General features: G+C 40.8%; 1 long non-coding RNA gene across 1 annotated transcript; it reads left to right on the top strand.

Moving 5' to 3' along the window:
* Positions 1-14,484: 14,484 nt before the first annotated feature.
* LOC148055858 (uncharacterized) lies at positions 14,485-22,713 on the top strand. Its single transcript, XR_015704931.1, has 2 exons — positions 14,485-14,692; positions 20,099-22,713. It is a non-coding gene; the product is annotated as an uncharacterized LOC148055858 (long non-coding RNA).
* The last annotated feature ends 1,276 nt before the right edge of the window (positions 22,714-23,989 follow it).

The following is a 23,989-nucleotide window of genomic DNA, read 5'->3' on the forward strand; positions in this document are numbered from 1 at the left end:
ATGTAATCAATTTTAAGAACTATACAAGGAAAAGTGATTTTGTTTTATGAATAACAGTGTTTTGTAAACTTTTCTCTTGTTTCATTGTGTGGTCCAGTGCAGAGGTGAGAAAAGAACTTAGCAAGGAATTCAGACATGCTGAAAATTAAAGCTTGGCCTTGAAATTGTGCAATTCTTTTGGACAGAATAAGCATTTTGAATTAGTAAAATGTGCACCTCAGAAGTTTCAGTCATGCTTTTAAGTACATTTATTCTGTTTCTTCTGCTTTTTTTAACTGGAAGCAATTGTTCATAAAGAGATGGACTGACTTCGCAAGAAAGTGAATACGTAAACATATGTGGCGGTGTGCTCCCCCTGTACCACCAAGGGCTAATGTATGGCAATGTGTCTACCCAACCACAGTGCTGGTCAGTGTCCAGCTCAAGCTAGATTTGGAAGAAACTAACATATGCAGTCGGTATGTAAATATGACTATGAGTCAATCATCTTACCCCCATAAATAGTGAGCAGCCCAAGAGCCCTTTCAGCTGTCATGCACAGCAGTGGGCTACACGCCAGGATCTCCCCTTGAGCAGGGATGCCTCTCAAGGTTACTCCTCGAAGCTGAGAGGTTCCTTGCCACAACAGATCCTTGGTAAGTGACTAACAGCATGCTAAACTTTGAAATCTTAGCTAAGTGATATAAAGGATTGACTGCGCATATATAATCCTCTAGACATAAACCATTGACCAAGTCTGGGACTAGGTTTGGATCCATCTGCACCCAGAGTCCTCTTTGAGAAGGAGTTTAGAAAGCAAGGGGGTCCTCTCTAAACCTCATGACACAACAGGAGGGTCTCCCTGACAGTCTTGTCTGACCCTGTCCCCTATGCAGTAAATAATCCACTGTATCTTGCCATCGAATCTCGTTAAACCACTGTGACATTTATTATCAAACTTTGTTATCAATGAACATATTGCTCTTACAAGTGCACTCTCACTCCATCTGTGACAACATAGTACAGGCAACAGACGAATTGGTTTCCAGTCTGCAGTAAGACATAGTACAGTCCTCTAGAGACAGTAGACTGGGCTTATTGCTTTTTAAAATGCCTCTAAAAATATTTTTCCACCAGAAATTAATACTGTACAGAAAAGGAGGAAAAAATATTCTGAGGGCAACCATGAAGTAAAGATATTGAAAAATAAGGACTCTGGTCATTATACAAGATGACATACACCATTTGATTCAGTCTTGCAACATAAAATACTAGGCGCGCATTCTTAAGTCACAGGATTTCTTGCAAACTAATAAGCAAATTAGTGAAGTTTTACTTTATCTAAAAATTGAACCACAACTTTCTTCTAAACAATGTGCTCAAAGAATTTGTTTCCTTGCTTGTGCTTATCTTCAAAAGCCAACTTTACCTTAAACAATGTGCACATGAAATTGATTCATAAAATATGAGGTAAGTATCTGTCAAAAAAACTGTACATGGAAATTAGGATAATCAAAACAGAGCTTATTCTTCATGTCATAAGAATTCACAAGAATTATAACCTAATGGGCGTATTTTTTTTTCCAAGGTTAATTACTTCACTAGCAAATAAAATAACAAAAAATTACATGATCAGTCTCTGTGCTCATACACCCATGTTCAAAGATGCATATTATACATGAATATAGATAGATAAATGGAAATTTCTGAGTCTGTATAAAATCTAAATATTATTGATATACATTTAAAAATATTCTGTGATTATCTTCCTATAAAAAAAAAAAACAGTCTCTCATACAGTAAGAGGTCAAATAATAGATATATTAATTTCAATATTATCTAATTGTTCTGTTAACAGATATTAAAATAAATGCAAAATGATTATTTAATGACAATGACAGCAATATCATTAACATTTTTTTTCTTTGGATGTTATACCAGCCAAAGTCAGTGAAGGTTATGGATAGAAAACGAATTTTATGCCTCACTTGAGGAAAGTAATCAGGTATGCTGAAGATACAGTAGTCTGTGGAATCCTTTACAGAAATGTGTTAGGTTATGAATATGTGAAGAAGGGAAATGAGCTAATAGTAAAGAACATTTAGCTATGACCTATCTCCTTTTCTCCCTCTGTTAGAAATATCTCAACTCAGTAAAGAAGCATATGTATTTTTCTCATATTTTGGAAGTATATATTTTCCTTACCCTTTACACTATATTACCCTCAATAGAAACTAATCTAGAAATTCCTATCTGGTGTACAAGATATGGGTTTAAAAATTAATATCATTCTATACGGAGTTGATAAATTGAAATGATGTCTTTAGCTGTGAAATATAAGTATTCATTTTAAAACATACTTTGAAAACAGACAGGTTTGTTTGTTTTTAAAAACATAAACTTGAGAGATTTTGTTGACTCCCAACCTAGTCATACACCTTTCCTTTAAAACAGCATTGACATGAGAATAACAGCTTTGGAACGTCCACAGTGCTAGTGTTATAAGATACTGTTTTTGCAGATTCCTGCTGTTCCTCTTTTCTTTCACAAAAGGAACAGTAAAGAAAACAAAACTCTTTATTGTTTTATCTCTCACAAAATATAATTTTCTGAGCGTATCATTGCATAAAAATTTTTGTTGAGAATGGAATTTAAATTGAATAGAACTGGTCTATCAAATAGATAGCTGGAAATAATTGGCAGCCATGGTCTAACTCAGAATTGAATTCAGTCTTTGATAGCACTGAAAATTTATTGATCTGAAGAGTTACTTGTACAGTGTATAGTCTTCTTTATGGAAACTGCATGAAGCAAGAAGAAAGGAAATGAAACAACAAAAATCCCTGTAATATCTTTCAGTTTCTTAAGGTTCTAGAATTGGAATTCTGTGTGATGGAAAATGTTTAACTAAATTGATTCAAACCAAACTTTCCTTTCTGAAACAAAACTAGAAGCAAAATGGAATTATTTAGTAAGTCTCCATGTTTTTTTTTCCTAGTATCTCACAATTATTAAATTTTTGCTATATATAGAGAGAATAAACATGGAAAGAAAATTGTTTGTTTTCAATTAAAGTAGATTTGTATTACAAAGGTACATTGTTATTGTCTGCATTGTCACTGTTCTGACTGTTCTGAACAAAACAAACGAACACAAAAAAATAACAAAACCCCTAAAGATATGACCAAAACCTGAAAACTGCTGTAGAGAAAATTATTAAATTTGAAGTATGGTGCCATAGCAATAAAACCACCAAACTTTTAGAAAGTGACTTAACATAGAGTACACCAAAGTGCTTTTCATATTTTAAATCTACATACAATATACATATATGAATCATATTACCAACCATTAGTACTCTAAATGAAAAAATTAGGAATTTTCTCAGCTATGTCCTCCTCAAAAATAAAATATTAAAAATATTCTAGCTAGTTCCTGACTTCATTTAATTCCCTTGCCTGCAATTTCTTTTTCTGCTTATTCTTCGATTGGCACAATTGCAATATGCAATTACAATAAAATTACTAGTTTCCTTAAGATTTTAGTAATGCCTATAAGTATGTTTCCATTGGATTTTAATTCTTGTGACATAAACTCAAAAGGTTCGGGAACCATGTGTTGCAATGTGTATTGAATATCAGGACAAAAACATATTCAGTTGTCAAAATATTTTCCTGTGAATTATCCAGGGCACTTGGGGACTAACTGTAACTGATGCAAGTGCACATGCTCTAGACAGAAACTTAGAAGACAGGGAAGTGTTGAAGGTTTCCAATTTGTGAGTCTGGAAACTACTGGTATAACATATATATATATATATACACACACACACATATATATAAAGTTAAATATATAGTTTAATAGACCACATAATAAGACTATGTGAAGAAGACTTACAAAACTATTGTCTAAATATTTCTCCTTAAGTTAATAGTTCTGTAAAGATTACACATACAGGAATTTAAAATATTGCAGATGCTTTTAAAAAATAGTCATTAAACTTATTTCTTCCTTTGAGTTTTTGATTTCTAGTGTTTTGGTTTGGTTTTTTTTTTCCAGGGGAAAAAAAGCACAACCACCCAAAAACCAAACAACAGCAACAACAAAAAACCCAAAACCCACCAGGAAGGTAATTATTGAAGGTGAGCAAAATGAAAAATATTTATCTGACATGAAAAGTACCTTAGTAAAATACACATTTTGATATTAAAATTATTCTCAATTAGATTAGAATTGCCACGATATATTGCTTGGTAAATAAATTTCAAATAGTAAAGCCTTGTGTCATTATTTGCTAAATTTTCTTGAAGGAGAGTTGTCTTACAGTTTTACTTAAAACCGTCACCCATAGTGAAAGCTAAGCAGGATTTTTAATATAAGAATTTTCATAATGAAAATCACTGTGTGATATTAAACTGTGTAGTTGTATCAGCTCTCTTCACTCTTTAAAAAGTACTGGGTAAATCAAACACGCAATTAGTCCTGAAAAGAAACAAAGCAGAAAGTCAATGCGTTTTCTTTAAAATCTTTTGAATTAGTGGGTGTACAGTTCTTCATCATAGGACTTAGGATTTACTTTTTTACCATTATGTTAGGAACAAAACTTCAGTACAAACCACAAAGATATACAGATAGTCTAGAGTTCACTAATGGAGATATTTATTCGACATTCCCATTTGCACGTAGTCCCAGGGAAAAGACATCAGCCGGGACCTTGAAACAAGATTTGAAAGGATGTGTTTTATTGCTCTAAAGTTTGCTTTCCTCTGAAGTCTGCTTTCCTTCCAGACTACACTCACTCTGTAGGAGCAGAAGAAAAAAAACAGACTTTTCGTCTCTCATGACACCCTCAGCCAGGCTGCTGGGGAAAGGCAAGACTGTTACTCATGTGCGTTTCCTGTCTGAATGTGTAACTCTCAGACCATCCATTCTGCTGTGGTTTCTCCCAGTGTCCTCAATAACAGTGGTATGGACATGTGATAAATGTAGTTTACTGTAGTGAATGTTAAACTAAATACCTTTTCTGAAAAGGATTCCTGAGACAGTGCACTGGAGGTAAAAGGCATTGGGTGGTTCCAAGGAGGTAAAATGGGTTTCATTGCTTCTAACATGAACAGAGATTACAAATCATTTACACTACAAGAAAACCATGAGAAATCACTGGAAATGATCTCAGGTAACTCAGTAGCAAAAGGAAAACAAGGGAAGGCAATCTGCTGCTGAATCAGGCAGAGCACCTGGTGTGACAAGGTATATGAAGAAGGCCAAGGTACCCAGTGTTGTCTTTGATTCAGTCTTGACTACTTAAGATTATCTTCAGGAATGCTAGATGCCTGAGACCTCTGGAAAGTCTTTGCCTTGGTGGAGGAGACTCATGTTAGGGAACATTTGAGCAAATTTGATGTAAACAAGTCAAACCTGATGTGATACATCAGAAAGCTGAGGAAAGTGGCTGTTGTCGTTGCAAGATCACTCTTGATTATCTCCAAACATGTGAAGGAGGAGAAGGTGACTGGAAGTTGTCAGCAATGAGATAACTGGTTTGGTGGATGAAGGGAGAGCAATGGATGTTGTTTATCTTGACTTTAGCAAGGCTTTCAATACTGTTCCACTGATGTGCGAACAATGAAGTAGATCGCAAACTAGCTGTATACCGAGCGTCAATACCGGGGCCAATTCTACTTAACATCTTCATGACCTCAGTGATATGGGCGTACCCTCAGACAGCCAACTGAGACTAGTGGTTGATGCACCAGATGGGTGTGCTACCATTCAGAGGGATCTCAACAGCCTGGAGAAATAGGGTGAGAGGAATCTCACAGAGTTCAACAAAGGGAAATGTACAGTCCTTTCACTGGGGAGGAATAACTCCATGCACCAGTACACAATGACTGTAAATGAGCTGGAAAGGAGCTTTGCAGAAAAGGACATGGGGGTCCTGCTGGACACCAAGTTGGCTGTGGGCCACCAATGCAGCCTTGCAACAAAGGAGGCCAACAGCCTTCTAGGTTACATTAGGAAGAGATTTTAATTAGTCCTTTCTATTTCCTATATGATCATTCCAAATAAAATTATGGTTACACAAACAGACCATAAAAATGAATGAATGAATAAATAAATAAAATCCAACCAGACTCATTCACTGATGCATGGCATTGCTGTAAAGGTATGAACGAGCCATAAATATTACATACCTAGCCCAACTGGCTCTTTACTCATTTTGTTTTACTAAATAGTGTTAAGGAACCTAAAATATAAGGCTGGATCTGTCTAAAAAGTGCAGAGATAGCATCAAATTTCTGGACTTAATTCAGAGAATTACTTTTTTTCCTACAGCACAGTGTAAAATGCTCCTCGTTTACATCCTTGTCACTTAAAATCACATTACCATGTGTTGCTGAGTAAAGATGCAAATAAAAAACAGAAAAATTGTCATTGAAAGCTTAATTTTTGATTTACTAGCTTTTTCCAAATTTCATCCTGTTTTTTAAAAGTGTTTAAATGTAGAAGTTTATATTTTATTAGTAAAATAGACTGATCAGAAGAGTCTGGCATGTGTTTAGACTGAAAAAAATGCGTCTAATGAACATGCATTTCCTATTGCAGGTAAGTGAAAATATTAAAGTAAGATATTTTTACTTAAATATGAACGGGAATAGTTCAAATACTAGATTCAAGCTTGCAAGCTAGAAAAGGCACAAAAATATACTTCTCATTTTTCATTTTAGACGTATAAGGCTTTTGACATTAATTTTTTATTTTGTTTTAAAGAGCAAGTAATAAATAAAGAAGCTGAGCTGAATTTTTTTCTAAAGCAGGGAGACATGCTATTACTATAGTAGTCAAATATTTTGGAAGGTGTGATTATTACAGCTTTTACCATTCAGACTTTCAAAACAGATATAAAGCATCTTTAAAAAAAAACCCTTTCAACTACTCATTAGAATTGCAATGGACTTTTGAAATGTTTTTTTTTTACAACTGGGAAACAATATAATTTTGGAAGTTGATTATTATTAGTCCAGTAATCCACTGCAATTAGATTAGGATGTCATCTGATAACAGCAAAGTGTGAAAGTGAAAAGTGAGGTGCTGCATCTAGCTCAGATGGTAGGGGATGACCTTAAGTGAAGGACAAGTTTCTATAAGGTACTGAAAGTGGAGAGGGGAAGAGTAGAAAGATGTGTAGAAAAATGATAAATGAATCTGCTGGGTTTTTTTTAAGAATGAATTGGGAAAATATTTTTTCTTACAGGTGTATCTTAAATAGCTTAAATACTGATAACAATTTTGTGAAACAATGACTGATTCTTTGGAAAGAATGCTTTTTTGTAAACTTTTGTGTCTGAAAGTAAGCTAACCTTTGCAACTTTTACTGCATCTTTATTTTCTAATGTTTAGAATAAGTCTGAGATGTATGAAGATTCAATAATAAAGCTGGATTATTAACAAATACAGCAGAATCTTTACTTAACTAAAATACTGAATTAAGTACCATATTTATTATGATTTCTATTCTTTCCAGTGCCACTACTTCTGAAGTGTACAAGGATTCTCTTGCCTTCAAAACACTGATCTTTAAAAAGGTTTCAAGGTATTTTAAAACTTACTCAGCTTTTGTTACACTTGGTTCTGCTAGAATTATCATGCTTATATGCCCACTGCATCCAAGAGAAGAAGCTTCAGTAGTATCACCAGAGTTTTGATCAGGCACATACTACTGCTACAGCTAAAACCCCATAATGGACAAAAACGCCATCTAATATGTGGAACCAAGAATTTATTGTTGGTCTGACGTCTTAATAGTCTGATCAAAATACATTTACTATTGCAGTTTGAATGACACTAACATGTACTTATTATCTAATTAATACAGAAAAAGCATTGATAATACTGGTAATGTTGTCATACAGAGCTTCCTAGTATCTTCCTCCTTGATGTTATGCTTATGTTTCCAGTGCTGCTCTAGAGACTAAGACTGATGACACCAGTTTTCGTCAAGCAGAAGTAGTAGTGGTGGGGGGGTGTTCCAATAAATCACCAGCATTCCAAATTCTTCATCAGCTGATCCTGGAGGTGGGGGTCACTTTTCCAAGTTTGGGGTACATTTGGTGTTACTTTTATGTTTCCTTATTATGATATGTTTCCTGTTCCCTGGGTCCCAGCTGGTGTGAAAGTGCCACGACAGCCCATTACCCAGCAAAACCGGTGACTGCTTGTTGGACGGTGACTGCTTGTTTGACAGTGACTGCCGGGGTCTCTCAGGCCATCTCTGCCTGCCCCCCCCCCCCCCCCCGAAGGGAGCATAACTGACAAGGTTGGGGAAAAGGGCTGTCCCAGCCCATCCCAGCCAGCTCTAATACTGGTATGAGAATCCTACTGTGAGCCATAACTGAAGGGCAGCTCCTGGCACCCTGGCTCAGACATGTTTAAGGAAAAATGGCAGCCATGAGGAGAAGGAGACACATGGAGGACACATGAAAGGAGACACAGAAGGAGCAGAGGAGAATATGGAAGAGGTCATTGTTGTGTACATAGCTATAGAGGCAATCTTGGAAGGAGGCGCAACATGCAAGAGGAGGTAGTCCTGCAGGACTGCAGGAAACCCACTGTGGGGCAGGCATACACCCAAGGGACTGCAGTTCATGAGCAACCCACAGCGGGGCAGGGACACCTTTGAGGGACTGCAGTTCATGAGCAACCCACAGCGGGGCAGGAACACCTTTAAGGGACTGCAGCCCACAGGTGACCCATGCTGGAGCAGAGGAAAATGAGTAAATAACATGGTGCAGTGGAGGAAAAGAAACAAGAAACAGCAGAAAGTAAATGTTTTGCACTGACCTCACCCTTCTGCGCTGCCTGTCATCTCACTGAGGCAATTGGGAGAGACTGTGTGTAACACAGTATGAAAACAAGAGAATGGTCAACTAGGAATGGGTAGGTGAGGTGTTTCCCTAAGCTTTTGTTTAATTGTTAAATTCTTTTTTTTTTTCCCACAATACCCCAATTAATAATTCTAAGTTTGTATGAATTGGTAATGAATTCAATTAAATAAAATTCCTGAAACTACAAGTGTAGTAAAGATAAGGGCTGGCGACCAGAAGATCACGTGCTGTACGGAAAGAGTTAAGGGTCGACCCTTCCTTGTCTCCGCCCCTTATAACATGACACGCCTACTGCTGGGAGTATAAAGCCCGGGTCAGCTGGAGATCTGGGGGGATAATGTTGATATGTAGCGAACGCTAACGAACGCTACATAGTGGTGACCCCGACGTGATTGGCTGCAGGCAGCAGCAATGGAGCTCACGGAACTCGTAAAGGTATTAAGGCTTCGCGCCTGGGGATCAGTAGAAAGGGTGCTCAAGAAGGGGTTTGTGGCAAAGCGGTGCTGGCTTGCCGCACGTAGCGCGCTGATGGGACATGAATCTCCTGGGAACGAAAAGCCAATGGGTTTAGTCTCGGAGGGGACACAGGCTGGCTGGGAAGGAGTGGCCTGTGGGACACAGACGGAACCCTCGTCACTGGGGGCTGAGCCAACGGAGGAAGGGGAGGCACAGGGAGACTATGACGTAGCGGGAACAAAGGAGTCGGGAAAGGTGTTCCTGTTACGAGTGGGGAGTCTAGAGCAGTCACCCATGGAACCTTCGGCACCTTCTGCACCAGCGGATCCGCCACTTCCTCAATACCCCTGGCGCGAGTTGCAACAATGGGTGGAAAGGGAGCTGACTGATAGGTTGCTGGATTGGGTCCCGGGGGCCGATGTGGGATCCCAGCGGTATCTCAAACTACGTGAAGGAAGATGGCGGGAAGGAGAAAAGGAGGGCAAGGCACCATCACCTTCTGAGGACGCCCCGTTGCATCCCAGTGATCAACGCGTACTGGACACACAGAGAGCAGAGCGCAGGAAAGGATCTGAGGAACAAGGAGAACCGGCGTCACGGCTGACAACATTGGGGGGGGGGGGTTATAGGACTCCCCCGGCACTGCCAGTGATACCTGAGCCACCAGAGGGACCCCCTGTCCCTGCGGCAGTGGGAAAGCAAACTGGTATTCCCTCACAGTGGAGGGAGCCTGTACACGATTACCCCATGAGCTCTGATAGCAGTGAGGGTGAAGGGGGCGACAAGGGATCCTCGATTGTTGCTCATCCGCCCCCGCTTCCGAGACCATTATCAAAGAGGGGCGAATCTTTGAAAAAGGGAGTGGGATTGCAGACTAACAAGGTTTCAAGGGAACTTGAGGCATTGATCAGCCGATTGAGAAGGGTGGTGGCAAATGCAGAAAGTCTAATGCCAGGGGAAATGCCGAAAGAGAGGGCAAACGGGACGGATTGGCGGATGATTGCAAAAAATTGTGTCTTGGAAGGAGTGCAATTCCAGGCCCCTCCGATTCAAGCATTTCCTATCTGAGCAGCCCCAGGTGGAGGATATGAGTGGCAACCATTAGATACGAAGTTGGTGAAAGAATTGGCCACAACGGTGAAAAGTCATGGATTAAATTCCCCAGAGACCCAAGTCGTACTAGACTGTGTTTTTGCAACACTGCTTGCACCTTTTGATATCATTCAGTTGATGTGGGCCGTATTGACCCCCTCAATGATGGTATTGTTTAGGGAGGAGTGGAGGAATTGGTGCACCCAAATTGTTATCGAGGCGCGGCAGGCCAGCCATCTCATGGCAGGAGTGACTTTAGAGCAGTTGATGGGTGAAGGGCAGTTCGCAACTCCTCAGGCAGAGGCTCAGAGAATGCGGGGGCACGATTTTGCTGCATCTTTGAATGCTCCCAGGAAGCGATACACATCATCGTGGCTCTTGATAGAAGGGAACCTCCATGCGTCCAAATACGGCAATCATTAAGTGAGCCCTTCACAAAGTTTTTAGACCGGCTGCAAGAGGTGCTCAAGGTTGCTCGACTTCCTGAGCAGGCTAAGGAGGCGATATTGCTTGACTGTGCACGTATGCAAGCAAATCCACAAACCGCAGTGTTGCTAAGACAGTTACCCATGGGGACCACGCTTTCACAAATGATTTGTTACATGCTGGAACAGGAACAGGTGCAAAGTATGCAACCGGTAGTGGCTGCGGTCCATGCGGCCTGCCGAGACGCACGACTTACGTGCCATAAGTGTGGGGGGCAAGGACACATGGCGCAACAATGCCCATCAAAAATAAACACCCCCGGAACAGGGAAAGGAGAGAGAGACCTACGATGCTGGCGCTGCGGGCGACTAGGCCACAGAGCTTGACAGTGCAAATCGGGGAGTCAGCAAAGGAGACCGGGCTGGGGAAACGAGAAGAGGGGATGGCCGAGGGCCATGCCATCCCCACCTGCCCCAGCGATCAGCTCAACAGGCCCGACGACAGCAGTGCAATGTGTGGTACAGGGAGTCTTTCCTTCCCCGGGACCAGCACAGTCGCCTGCAGTTCCAATGACACAATATCCAACTCAGCTGCCTTGGGGAGATGGGAGCGCGCAATAGAGGAGGCTGGGGATAGAGCCTCGCCGTATGTGGCACTCACCCTAAACATGACCACACAACCAGAAGTAGATATTATAGTTACCCCATGGCTCCCAGAGTTGGGGAGACCACCATGCCTTGTATTAAGAGCCCTTTTGGATACAGGGGCGGACATTACAGTAATCCCATCACATCTATGGCCAGATGATTGGCCACTCGAACCGAGAGGTTCACTGCAAGGTGTGGGAGGCATGCAGACCTCGCATCAAAGCAGGAGCCCAATGCAAATTATGTTGAAGGATCTGGAATCCAGACAAGCTAGGGTAGCATGGTGTAACCCCGCCATTGCTGAGTTACCCGTTGTCATCTTGGGATGATGTTGCTTGGAGAAGATGAATATAGTGCTGCGTACAAATTTATCATAATGACCACTGCCTGTGTCCGCCCATTAAAACTCACCTGGTTGACAGATAAGCCAGTGTGGGTAGAGCAGTGGCCATTGACAGAGGACAAGGGGACGGCTGTTCGACAATTGGTACAACGTGAACTTGACGCAGGACACATCGAACCCTCTACAAGTCCCTGGAACACCCCCATTTTCATGATAAAGAAAAAATCGGGGGCATGGCGACTGCTACATGATCTACGCGCAGTTAATGCATGTATACAAGACATGGGCCCGCTACAAGCGGGCCTCCCTTCTCCGGCCATGATTCCACCTGACTATCAAATAGTGGTTATGGATATTAGAGATTGCTTTTTTAGTGTTCCCTTGCATAAAGAAGATAGAGTACGCTTTGCCTTTACTGTTCCTGAGCCTAACACTCAATACCCGTGCGCCAGATATCAATGGAAGGTGTTAGCCCAGGGCATGAAAAACTCACCAGTCTTGTGTCAAATTGCTGTAGCCGCTGTGATACGCCCTATTCGAGAAAATTTCCCTACGGTCATCATTTTCCATTACATGGATGACGTGTTATTGGCGTCCAACCAAGAGGAGTTACTGGAAAAGGCGCGCGTGCAGCTGATAGTCAGTTTGGAGCGGCATGGGTTACACATTGAGCCTTGGAAAACGCAGGTAGGGCGTGCAGTAAAGTATCTAGGTACTCAACTGAGGCCACGAAGCGTGACAGCACAATCATTTGAAATTCAGACTACAGTGACAACACTCCATGAGGCGGAAAAATTAATTGGACTCTTTCAAGAAACCATCAGGAGATTCTTAGGACCCAGAGGTCATCACATTGCCCTGTTCTTTGGCACAGTGGGAGTTGGTACTTCCGCAAGTGGGGTTCCTGCAAGCGGCGATAGCTGAATTTACGGGTTGTATTGAAGGTCTAAGACCACACCCCTGTGGGGAGATAATCCAGGTACTCCATCTTTTGCCAGCTAGTGCCATAGTTGAACAACCCACCAGAGGCCGCATGGTTTTTACCGACGCGTCATCAATTACTGGGAAAGCTGCCGTTACATGGCAGGAGGATGGTCAGTGGACCCACATTAGGTATCAAGATCAAGGGCAATCCGTGCAGTATCTTGAGGCCAAAGCGGTATGGATGGCTCTCACTCAATGGCCCGAAGAGGCCTTGGATCTAATCACAGACTCTTGCTATGTATATAAGTTACTGAAGAAGTGCCGATGGGCACTTGGGGCAATGTCGGAGGTTGCAGGAATGTTGCTCACCGCACTGCAAATGAGAACCACTCCTGTCTGTCCTATCCATGTTAATAGTCATAGTTCCATACCAAGTTTTCTTTCTGCTGGGAACGAAGTAGCGGACAGCTTAGCAAGAAGCATACTGGCGGTTAAGAAACTTCTAACCTAAGGCGAGCTTTCTGCCTGCATGACCTGCTCCACTGTGGAGCTCGCGGTTTAGCTAGGCTCACTGGCATTACGTTGCAAGATGCTCGCTCTGTGATTGCTGCTTGTCCTGTGTGTTCCAAAGGTCCCCTCTGGGAGGCAGGGGTAAACCCTCGAGGGTTGCAGCCCAACCAAATATGGCAGTCTGATGTTAAGATTTATGAACCTTTTAATCCACGTAAGTATCTGCATGTTACAGTTGATACCTGCAGTGGAGTTATTTTAGCCACTATGCATGCTAAACAAAATGCTCTCGCAGTTATTTTACATTGGCGGGACTGTATGGCGCAACTTGGCATCCCACAAAAAATTAAAACAGATAATGGAGCGGCATATGTCAGCAAGAAGACAAAGGACTTTTGCGCACGCTGGGATATTCAGTTGAGTCATGGTATTCCCTACAACAGTACGGGCCAAAGCATTGTAGAACGCGCGCATCGCACATTAAAAGGGTTACTCGACCGACTAAGGGAGGGGGAGAATATAAGCCCAGAAACAGGGATTCCCCCTTCCCTTGACCCTCCTTTATTTCGGGCACAGCGTCTGTTGACAACGGCACTAATTACCTTAAATCATACCATTCGAGGGAACACCTATAAAACGCAGACTGCAACCCAGGCACGTTTCCAGCTCGATAAGAATGAAGGGCCTTACGTTTGGTTTAAGTACGGGACCTGCAAACCCGTGAATGGGGGGGTCCATATTCCCTCCATTGCCTGGGACGTGGGTATGCATGTGTGCAAACTGAGAAAGGGACGCTAGAATGGGTACCCAGTCAAAATATTCGACCGTATAGACATTAATCAATCTATTGAGTCTTATCTTGACAGGTTACCATTTCCCTATGCATCCTGATGGTGTGGGGGAGTAATGAGGGAGCCGCGACGAACTACTGGCTGAATTGGGCAAAATCCATGAATGTAACAGATACGTGTCTGTATAAGTCTTACCATATATCGATTATTTTACGCGCAGCTTCCCCAGCAAGATCCAGAACTACTGGAGCTAAGGGAGGGGGAAATGTAGTAAAGATAAGGGCTGGCGACCAGAAGATCACGCGCTGTATGGAAAGAGTTAAGGGTCAACCCTCCCTTGTCTCCACCCCTTATAACATGACACGCCTACTGCTGGGAGTATAAAGGTAAACTACTGCGCAATAAACATTGAAGCTGAACACCCACACTGTGTGTGCTGACTGTTCCTTCCCCAGCCCGGGTCGGCTGGAGATCCGCCGGTATAACCTTGATATGTAACGAACGCTAACGAACGCTACATACAAGAAGTGAAGCAATAGTCACTTGCCCACTAAACAAATGCTATCACAGCTAAAACATGCTTAGAACCAGCTCAGGACAAGGCAAGCCCTGAAACGTCCTGAAACCCTGCACTGCCAGGTGAGTACAAAGCTTACTGTACAAGTAGATGCTTGAGAGAAAAAAAAAGATAAATTATAGATTAAGCACTTTGTGAGCTGATCCATACCTAGACCATAGTGACTGTATTAAAAATTAGTATAGCACAGTGAGCATCTGACAGTGAATTTGTTAGTGCAGAGGGCCAAATTGTATATATTTTGGGTTGATGAGGGAGAATGATTTCCCTGGCCTAAATCTAATCAGGTCCTGTGGATTGAACAAATATTAGTCCTTAGACCATATTGGGTGTGCTCGTAGAGTGCATCTTTCAGTGTAGTTTCATACAAAAGGAATCCAGGTTGCAAGCTTCAATACTGCTTTAATATGGAAAAATGCATTAAATGTAGAAAACTGTTTCCCTTCCTTCTAAAGTGAATTTGTGATTGAAACAAATCTCAAATGTAGACAAACTCTTTGTTTAATAGCCACTGATGAAACTACTGACTTACATTGTGTCTTTGAATCCTTTCTTTATCCTCTACAGCTAAAAGTACTCATTTACTGCTGTGCCAAGAGATTTCACAATTCAATTATTGCATATAAAACCATTATTATCCTGTTCATTTTTAAGTCTGATGTGTCTGAAAACTTCATTGGGTTCCCCTTATCTGTTCGGGCATTAGAAGTGTTGAATAATATTCCTTTATTTCCCTTGTTTGAGACCTATATGATTACACAGATCATTGGTGCTCTTTCTGAGTCCCATCATTTTGTTCCAATGTACCTTTACAACTGAAAGATTTCTCATCTATTTCCAGTCTATCATTTCAAGCTATTTTATATTCAGGTCATCACTACCTTATCTAATTAACAATGGGCTTTTTGGGGTTGTCCAAAGAGGTGTCCTGGCAGGTTTGGATCTGCAGATTTCTCTGCTACTATCAGTAGCCAACAAGTGATATTTTCCAATGGTTTTTAAACTATTTTCAAACTCCACTTCCTCCCTTCCAATATCCAGCTCACACTGGTTACATATTTTTTACATATTCAGATAGATCCTCCTGGAAGCTATGCTAAGGCACATGGAGGACAGGGAAATGATTTGAGACAGCCAGCATGGCTTCACCAAGGGCAAGTCCTGCCTGACCAACCTATGGCCTTCTATGATGGAATGACTACATCAGTGGACAAGGGAAGAGCTACAGATGTCATCTACCTGGACTTCTGTAAGGCCTTTGACACAGTCCCCCACAATATCCTTCTCTCTAAATTGGAAGGATATGGATTTGATGGGTGGACTGTTCAGTGGATAGCAAACTGGCTGGATGGTCGCATCCAGAGGGTAGTGGTCAATGGCTCGATGTCCAGATGGAGAACAGTGACAAGTGGTGTCCGTCAGGGGTCTGTTCTGGAGCCAGTGCTGTTCAATGTCTTCATCAATGACATAGACAGCGGGATCGAGTGCACCCTCAGCAAGTTTGCAGACGACACCAAGCTGAGTGGTGTACTTGACACGCCTGAGGGATGGGATGCCATCCAGAGGGACCTGGACAAGCTTGAGAAGTGAGCCCATGTGAACCTCATGAGGTTCAACAAGGCCAAGTACAAGGTCCTGCACCTGGGTAGGGCAATCCCCAGTATCAATACAGGCTGGGGGATGAAGAGATTGAGAGCAGCCCTGAGGAGAAGGACTTGGGGGTACTGATTGATGAAAAGCTGGACATGAGCCGGCAATGTTCTCTCACAGCCCAGAAAGCCAACCATATCCTGAGCTGCATCAAAAGAAGCATGGCCAGCAGGTCGAGAGAGGTGATTCTGCCCCTCTCCTCTGCTCTGCTGAGACCCCACCTGGAGTACTGCTTCCAGCTCTGGAGTCCTCAGCACAGGAAGGACATGGACCTGTTGGAACAGGTCCAGAGGAGGGCCACAAAAATGATCAGAGGGCTGGAACACCTCTCATATGAAGAAAGGATGAAAGAGTTGGGGTTGTTCAGCCTGGAGAAGAGAAGGCTCCAGGGAGACCTTGTTGCAACCTTTCAGTACTTAAAGAGGGCTTATAAGAAAGATGGGGACAAACTTTTTAGTAGGGCCTGTCACTATAGGACAAGGGGTAATGGTTTTAAACTAAAAGAGGGTAGATTCAGACTAGATAGAAGGAAGAAATTTTTTACAATGAGGGTGGGGAAACACAGGAACAAATTGGCCAGAGAAGTTGTGGATGCCCCATCCCTGGAAACATTCAAGGTCAGGTTAGATGGGGCTCTGAGCAACCTGATCTGGTTGAAGATGTCCCTGCCAATTGCAGGGGGGGGCTGGACTAGATGACCTTTATAGGTCCCTTCCACCTCAAAGCATTCTATAATTCTATGATTCTATGATTCTATGATTCTATGATTCTATGATATAATCTTCTTTTAATGCTGATTTCTCTACCTGTATTAGTTAAATATTTTTTGTTTCTTTGTTTACATTTTGCTGAGTACTTTCTTAACTCACACAAATTCACAGAACGGTGGAGGTTGGAAGGGACCTCTGGAGGTCGTCTGGTCCAACCCCCCTGCTCAAACAGGGCCACCTAGAGTAGATTGCTCAAGAACATATCCAGATGGATTTTTAATATCTCCAAGGATGGACACTCCACAACCTCTCTAGGCAACCTGTGCTAGTGCTCAGTCACCCTCACAGTAAAAAATATGTTTCCTGATGTTCAGATGGAACCTCTGTGTTTCTGATTGTGCCCATTGCCTCTGGTCCTGTCACTGGGCACCACTGAAAAGAGCCTGGCTCCCTCTTCTTTGTACTCTCCCTCACCATATTTGTACATGTTGATGAGATCCCCCAACCCTTCTCTTCTCCAGGCTGATCAGTCCCAGTTCTCTCAGCATTTCCTCATATGTGAGATGCTTCAATCCCTTAATCATTTTTGTGGCTCTTCATTGGACTCTCTCCAGTATGTTCATAATCTCCCTTGTACTGGAGAGCCCAGACCTGGACACAGTATTCCAGATATGTCCTCACCAGTGCTGAATAGAGGGGAAGGGTCATCTCCATCTTCCTGCTGGCAACACTTCTCCTAATGCAGCCCAAGATACCATTAACCTTCTTTGCCACAAGGACACATTGCTGGCTCATTGTTCTATTTCGTGTCCACTGGGACTTTCAGGTCCCTTTTTGCAAAACTGCTTTCCAGCTGAGTGGCCTGCAGCATATACAAGTGCATGGTGGTGTTCCTTGCCAGGTGCAGGACTTTGCACTTCCCATTGTTGAACTTCATGAGGTTCCTGTCAGCCCATTTCTCCAGCCTGTCAAGGTCCCTCTGGATGCCAGCATAACCCTCCGATGTATCAGCCACTTTTCCCAGTTTTGTGCCATCATCAAGACACACAGATAATTTATGTTTCAGAACAATATATATCAATTTGCATATTATCCCTCTACACAACATCATGCAATGCCTAATAAATCATAAGATTCAATATTTTCCTTGAACAACTGCCTATTTTCTTGCCAAGATCTTATGCTGTTAAAAGCCTGGTACTCCACCAGGACCACTTGCTCACAAGAGCGTGGACTGTAAAATTGGGGGACTGCCTCAAAACAACACAGTGATTCAGTTTGTACAGAACAGATGTGTTGTGGTGGGTTAACCTTAGCTAGCTGCCAGGTGCCCACCAAGCCACTCTTTCACTCCTCCTCCTCAGCAGGACAGGGGAAGAAAATAAGATGAAAAGCTCATGGGTTGAGATGAGACAGGGAGATCACTCACCAACTACCATCACAGGCAAAAAAAAGACTCAATTGAAGGAAAATTTATTTAATTTATTGAGTATTAATAACAGAGTGGGATAGCAAGAAATAAAAGCAAAGCTAAAATGACCTGAAACTTGGTCTGTCCCACACAGGGGCAGTTCCTGGTCTCTTCTCAGACAAGGTAACCCTGCAGCCCCTCCTCTACCAAAATCTTGCCACATAAAATCAGTACACGTGTATATGTGAATTCATATTGGTCCAGTGGGAGTGGAAGGGTCTGTGTCCACCCCACTGTTTTCATTAGTCTTTTGCTAACATTGATAGGAAACTGGGGAGCTTCTTGTCTCCAACTGCTCAATACACCAATTTACATAAGAATAATGCTGTAACTGTAAGACAAGCTGCACATTTAAAAAATCATCATCAAATCTACTTCACAATACTTAATAAATATTCATTTTGAAAATTCCATTTAACATTTTTGGAGTGAAGCAATATTACTTTTCTTTGCAATATGCAAAATTGGCATACTAATGTTGTAATTTAATTATACAGTTAGTATAATGAAACTGCTTGGGTTAAAGGAACATAATTTATGGCAAACACTGTAAAGAACTAGTGTTATCTATGTGAACCACACTGCTCAGATACTTCTGTTCAATATTTTAAATTGCCAGTATTATCCCCCAACACAATTGCTCCATGATTGAAGCCTTCCTTGCTTATTAGAAGGATCCTAGCCAACACGGTTACATTGTTATTCCCATGCTGGTCATACAAGGGAGACACTCTTGTTTTCTTGTTACACTGTTATTCCTTCTCTTCATTCCTGTGATGGACCTATATTGTAAGAGCTAAATTCAACTGAAAATCTGAATATTTAATTAACAATTTTTCATTTTACTCTGTGGCAATCTCTCCATATATGCATATATCTATCTATATCTATATCTTCTATATTTATATCTATATATCTATATCTAATCTATCTATCTAATCATCTGTATCTGTATATCTATATATAAAAGAGCATTCAGGTCCACTTGTAAAAAGTGATTTAATGCAGTGAACAGTTTACTATTTACTGCTATATCACTACTTTCCACCATGAAAGTCATAAGTCAAGAATATCACAGATTTAGCAACTAAACTAAAATACCCAAGATTTGGAGTCTTTTAGCTCTCCTTCTCTCATGGGAATCTGCATCATGTATTTGAATCATACTTATATTTTTACATGAAACAATACATTTTTATTTATAGAGTTTGATATGATCTCATGACTTTTGAAACTGAGCTTTAAGTAAAACATTTGGTATGGTAGGAGTCATGATAAATTCTGTAATCTAATAGCAATTTACCTCATAGCAATATTTCTGTAGTGAAACACATTCGTAAGTAGACCTGTTTATTTTCCTCCTAAAACATTTCTAACTTGCATATTACAAATAATATTTTGTGAGATAATGAATGAATGCCTCAAAGATTCCAAACACAGAGTAATTTGAATAATAAATAGTGTGCTATGCTAAGTGACCAACAATTCTTCAAAAAATTTGTGTTTGTTAGCAGTTTCCATTCAAAGGGACTGAAGCCTTAGAGTGTAGCCCCATGCCTAAAACTGGAAACAGTTTGTTCTATAGATATCTGATGATAAATGTTGACTTTTCATGTCAATAATTGTGTTTTCATCAGATGAAGAGCTTGGACTCGAGTACAAAAGAATTGGAAAAAGGCTTTGAAAACATCAGGAAAAACAGCAGGGAACAAACTGGAAGCAGTATTGCTGGCAAGTGGAAGTCAGATGAGGAAGAACAAGACACCACTGTAGGCATGATGACATTCAGCAGTAGGCTTGCTAACAAATCCAGATTTTCCAGTGTGCTCGAAGAACCAGAAGAAGCAAAATCTTAGAGGACTGGAAATGTTCTTTATAGAATCATAGAATCATAGAATCATTAAGGTTGGAAAAGACCCTTAAGATCATCGAGTCCAACCGTTAACCTAGCACTGCCAAGTCCACCACTAAACCATGTCCTCAAGCACCACGTCTACCCATCTTCTAAATACCTCCAGGGATGGAAACTCAACCACTTCCCTGGGCAGCCTGTTCCAGTCAGTGCCTGACTACCCATTCGGTGAAGAAGTTTTTCCTAATATCCAACCTAAACTTCCCCTGGTGCAGCTTGAGGTGGTTTCCTCTCGTCCTATTGGTTGTTACCTGGGAGAAGAGGCTGACCCCCCCCTCGCTACAACCTCCTGTCAGGTAGCTGTAGAGAGCAATAAGGTCTCCCCTCAGCCTCCTCTTCTCCAGGCTAAACCCCAGCTCCCTCAGCCACTCCTCATGAGACTTGTTCTCTAGACCCTTCACCGGCTTCATTGCCCTTCTTTGGACACGCTGTCCTTTTCTGCCAGGTAGCTCTCCAGCCATTCCTCCCCTAGACTGTAGTGTTGCATGGGGTTGTTGTGACGGAAGTGCAGGACCCGGCACTTAGAGAACATATATTGTAGGCAAATGCCTAAGAGAAAATAAACTTTTGTTTTAAAAAAAAAAAAGAAGGAAGGGGACAAGGCAAAGACAAAAGGAAAACAGAGAGAAGAGAGAAAGACCACATCACTCAAAATATGTATATACATTATAATATGATTTTGCTTTAAAAATCAGGGAAAAAGAAATATCTTTTTTTTTTTTTTTTTTTTTTTACCTGGCATAAAGGTTCTTTATCATGGTATTTAACATGTCAAAAAAAATTACTATAAGCTGTGGTTGGGTAAAATTAGTTGAACTGAAATGAAAAATTTTATTTTCTATTTCCATAAGACTGACTGATTACAGATTCTTCTTAGGATACTGCAACCTTAAGACAGGTTTATTAGTACCATATGTCCTAAGAAGGAAAAGGAAATACAGAGCTATCTGAATTGCTCAAACCCCTACTTTCTTGAACGGCAATAATGCCAATGTCTCAATAAGAGGTCAGGTTGAGAGTTAAATATAAACCCCATTGTTTCACAAAATGCAAACAGACAGAAAGTAAAGATAAAGACACAATATCTCCAAGACACAACAAAATCATTGAGGTACAAATTTTTGCTTCACTATTAGGGTTTGTCAGGAGCACCTTTAGAAACATTCCAAAGACAAAAGCAAACAGCAGCATATAGTGATGACTCTAAACTACTGAAAGATGCTACTCAAATATTTTTGTTTCACAAGTGGTCTCTTTGGGAAAATATGAAGCCTCTGTACGTCCAGTACATATTCCAACTGTGGAAAACTGAGCAAGCAAGTGTATGTTTAGAAGATTTACAGGAGAGGAACATAAATTGAAAACATCTGAGGAATTAACACTGTTGAACAGTTTGCCATGTAAACTTTATGTGTCAATTCCATATATTTTTATAAGCAATAATAACTGTTAATGTTATTTTTAAGTCATATTTTCTGTGCTGTTCTTCAGTGTAAGTTTACTTTTCTATTTTTATTTTTTCTTTTTTTCCTTTTTTTCAGCAATGTTGCAGTCGCAAAATGTCAGCCATTTAAGACAATGAAATTTTGGACATATTTGGAAATTTGGATAATTGTTAGTAAACCTTTATTAGAGACATAGTTAATTTATCATCATGAAATATCTTGAATACAGTTTGAAAGTATATCCTTAAAACTCTCAGGGGTCTCTGTATTAGGTAAAACAGATATTCCATCCTCAGACTGTAACTGATCATGTTGTAGTAGGTGTGTTAGGCATGCAGGGGTATTTAGAGAAAAATATTTATAGATGCATATGCTCATATGTATATAAAGAAGCTTTCTGTTCCAAGTGAATCTGTCAATGACAGAAATGAAGAGCAAGGAGGTAATGCACTTGATAGTTGATGGATAAAAAAAAAAGTCCCTAATTTAAGTATGGAACAATAATTTGGGGAGTGAGAGCTTTATAAATAATAGGAATCTCTTGTGAGTGAAGACGGGAAAGGTATCTGGGATCCAGGTGAACTATTGTTTTTCTCTGTTTTATTCTTTCTACAGATCACAGCTTTGTGAACAACTGAGGCAGGAGTACAATAGATATCAGCTACATTTAGATTCTGGGGTCATTACCACAGAGATCCACACTTTGTATTCAAATAGACTAAGATAATCCCAAAAAACAGTTCATTTATATATTCCACTAAAATTATATTTTTTGTGAAGTATTCTTCAGCATTTTGGATATAACCATGAGCAAGACAGAATGAATGACCTTTTTTGGTTTTGTTCATTTTGTTTCCTAGCTGAGCATGAATAAAACAACTTAAGAAAAATGTAATGAACACATTTTTTGTCATTCTTTATATGTGTTTACTACTCATCACTTTTTCACAATTTCAGATGCAAATAATTTTTGTTAAACACTGAAATCACTGGACTTGTATTTCATCATGTTTCTAATTTCAGGTTTCTATTGCTTTATAATCTTTAAAGTAATTACTAGCTCATTTTGGTGTTGGAGGAGACTACAAAATTTGTCTTCACATCATAGTAGATGAGTATAATTCTTGTTTACACAGAAGACCTGTCACAATAATCTATCTGGTCTAACCTCTCCCACTCAAAGCAGAGATAACTTCAAAATTATATTGTTCAAGATGGAAATTTCACAGCTTCCATGGGTAACCTGTTCCAATGCTTAATCACCTTCATTGTGAAGAATTTTTTTTCTGAAGTCTGAACAGAATTTTCTGTGTGATAACTTGTGTCTGTTGCCTTTTGTCCTATCAATCTGCACCTCTAATAAGAATCTGATTCTGTTTCTCTATAACCTCCCGTTAGCTAGCTGAAAACAAAATTAGATCCACTCTTTGTCTTTTGTTCCATAGGCTGAACAAATCCAGCTGAGCCTCTCCTTGTACATTGTGTGCTGGTCCAGCCCCTGACCATGTTAGTGGCCTTCTGCTGTGCTCATTCCAATATGGTCTGTCTTTTCTGTACTGAGGAGCTCAGAAAAGGACACAGTGATGTAGATGCTGTTTCATAACTGCTGAATTGAGGGGCATAATCACTGCTCTAGACCTGATGGCTAATGTTTTGGTAATACAGCTCAGAGTGTTGTTAATCTTAATTAAGTACTTCTGTTGTACACCAGCTTACTCCCCTCATTCCGCCCACCCCCCCCCCCCCCATTTTTTTCTGCAAGGTTGATACCTACTTAACTTGTCCCCAGCCTGCACTGTTGCATGGGGTTAGCCTGTCATGTGCAGGCATTTTCATTTATCTTTGTTTAAATTCATGAAGTTCCTATTGTTCCATTCCTTCAGTGTGTCAAAATATCTCTGAATGGAAGTCCCACTCTCTAGAATATTACCCACTCCACCCAGTTTCCTGTCATAGATGAGGTTGGTAGCCCTGTCTTTCATCTAATCATTGATCTTGTTAATGGAGAATACAATACTGACCCTGACACGAATACTTCTTGTAACTGCTGACAAGTTAGTGTTTGAATCATTACTGTTGACCAATACTTTTTGAGCCAAATGGTCCAGCCAGTTATTTACATAGCGTGTAGTACACCCAGACAGTCTATATTTCCTTTATCTGTTTACAGT

The sequence above is a fragment of the Nipponia nippon genome, unplaced genomic scaffold (genome assembly GCF_047370975.1).
Source record: "Nipponia nippon isolate SJK-2023a ecotype South Korea unplaced genomic scaffold, ASM4737097v1 scaffold_2, whole genome shotgun sequence".
Taxonomy (NCBI): domain Eukaryota; kingdom Metazoa; phylum Chordata; class Aves; order Pelecaniformes; family Threskiornithidae; genus Nipponia; species Nipponia nippon.